We start from the raw sequence: 2,648 nt of genomic DNA, 5'->3' as shown, positions 1-2,648 counted from the left end.
CTCAGACGGTAGAACCACTGGCCTTCGAAGCCCAACCTGACAAGTTCGATTCCAGCTCAGTCCATTGGTATTTGAAAGCGTTCATATTCGCCAACAACTTGCCAGAAGATTTACTAGTGTATTAACAAAATTCGTCCGCCTCTGTGGTGTTGTGGTTAGCGTGATTAGCTGCCACCCCCGGAGGCCCGGGTTCGATTCCCGACTCGGCCACGAAATTTGAAAAGTGGTACGAGGGCTGGAACGGGGTCCACTCAGCCTCGGGAGGTCAACTGAGTAGAGGTGGGTTCGATTCCCACCTCAGCCATCCTGGAAGTGGTTTTCCGTGGTTTCCCACTTCTCCTCCAGGCGAATGCCGGGATGGTACCTAACTTAAGGCCACGGCCGCTTCCTTCCCTCTTCCTTGCCTATCCCTTCCAATCTTCCCATCCCTCCACAAGGCCCCTGTTCCGCATAGCAGGTGAGGCCGCCTGGGCGAGGTACTGGTCATACTCCCCAGTTGTATCCCTCGACCAAGAGTCTGAAGCTCCAGGACACTGCCCTTGAGGCGGTAGAGGTGGGATCCCTCGCTCAGTCCGAGGGAAAAACCGAACCTGGAGGGTAAACAGATGATGATGATGATGATTAACAAAATTCTGTGAGACTAAAATTTCGCACCTCGGTGCTCCGAAAACCACAAATATAGTTGTTGCAACCTGCAACCAATAATGTGATATTATTATTATTATTATTATTATTATTATTATTATTATTATTATGTTTTCTGAGTTGCCAAACAGTTCTCATCCTTTCTCCGTGGATCCTTTTTCGTTCTTCTGTCCACTTCGCTCCAGTCTTCTTTTTCACTTCGTTCTCTGGTTGCACTTTCCATCCTTTAATTTTTATTATTATTATTATTATTATTATTATTATTATTATTATTATTATTATTATTATTATTATTATTATTATTATTATTCGTTTAAACCGCTCAAAGGGGCGTTGGAACTTGCCAGTTGGCCGCATGGTATCCCTTTCTTATCCTTCCAAAATCTCTGCATGAATTTGCTACATGTCTGGCTCCTTGGTTGAATGGTCAGTGCAGTGCTCTTCGGTTCAAAGGGACGCTCGTTCGATTCCCGGCCAGGTCGGAGATTTTAACACGAAATGGTTAACTCCTTTGGCTCGGGGACTGGGTGTTTGTGCTGTCCCCAAGATCCTTGCAACTCACACACCACACATAACACCATCCTCCATCACAATAACACGCAGTTACCTACTCACCGGACGAACGGGCCGTGCGGTTAGGAGCACGCAGCTGTGAGCTTGTATCCTGGAGATAGTAGGTTCGAACCCCACTGTCGGCAGCCCTGAATATGGTTTTCCATGGTTTCCCATTTTCACATCAGGCAAATGCTGGGGCTGTACCTTAATTAAGACCACGGACGCTTCCTTCCCACTCCTAGCCCTTTCCTATCCCAACGTCGCCATGAGACTTATCTGTGTCGGTGCGACGTAAAGCAACTAGCAAAAGACGGTACCTATGCATGGTAGATGCCGCCCACCCTCATCGGAGGGTCTGCCTTACAAGGGCTGCACCCGGCTAGAGATAGCCACACGAAATTGTTATAAATTCGCTACATTGTTTCTTGCGTTCTTCCAATCATTTCTCACCATTTTTAATGTCTCCGTAAATCTGTGGATGGTACAAAGTCTTCATGATCTTATGATGTGCTCTGTGATGTTCATTTCTTGCAGGTCTTCCGTTGTTTATCCTGGTATTCTGTTTGCTTATTAATAATTATTTTTCAGTGAATCTATTCTTTTCTATTCAGTAGATACGTCCACAGAATTTTAAACCTCTCGAGCGTGCGATATTAATGAATCTGTCTGTTAGGCTGTAAAGTTCTACAGTTATCCTCTTGATTCAGAGGCCTTTTTTCGTGGCAAGCCGCATATTTTTCCGAGAATATTCCGTTCTTTTTTTCATTTCTGTGATTTTATAATGAACTCCTAACGTTATGATTTACTATGCCCACAAGGTTTCTGGCAGGAGAACGGTTTTGAAGTCCGTTGGTAATTTAGGGTGTCCAAATATGCGAGCCTCGTGTCGGAAAATTTACCAGCATGTAAAATATTTTCTGCTGTATTCTTTTACGTCGCATCGACACAGAGAGGTCATATGGCGACGATGGAATAGGAAAGGGGTAGGAGTAGAAAGGAAGGGGCCGTTGCCTTATTTAAGGCATAGCCCCAGCATTAGTCTGGTTGGAAAATGGGAAACCACGGAAAACTATCTTCAGTGCTGCCGACAGTGGCGTTCAATCCCACTACCTCCCAAATGCAAACTCACAGCTGCGCGCCCCTCTTCGCACGGCCAACTCACTCGGTACCATGTAAAGAGATCCTGCGGGTCCGGTACCTCGACGTCGCTGAAAGCAATGGAAGTAGTTAGTGAGACCAATAATGTTATTAATATCTCTGTGCTACAGCGCTAACTATTACACGTAGACTAATATATTTGCATGCTTAAACACATATTGATGTCAAGTGATCCGTCCTTCAGTCTAAAAGCCAACGATGGGTGCTAAGAAATGACATCATTTTCGTTAATTGTCCTTCGTGACCTTGTATAAGAACATGAGACTTACATAGAGAATTCTTGTTATTTG

This window comes from Anabrus simplex, chromosome 1 (assembly GCF_040414725.1).
Source record: "Anabrus simplex isolate iqAnaSimp1 chromosome 1, ASM4041472v1, whole genome shotgun sequence".
NCBI classification, from domain to species: Eukaryota; Metazoa; Arthropoda; class Insecta; order Orthoptera; family Tettigoniidae; genus Anabrus; species Anabrus simplex.
This window is presented reverse-complemented; position numbering follows the sequence as displayed.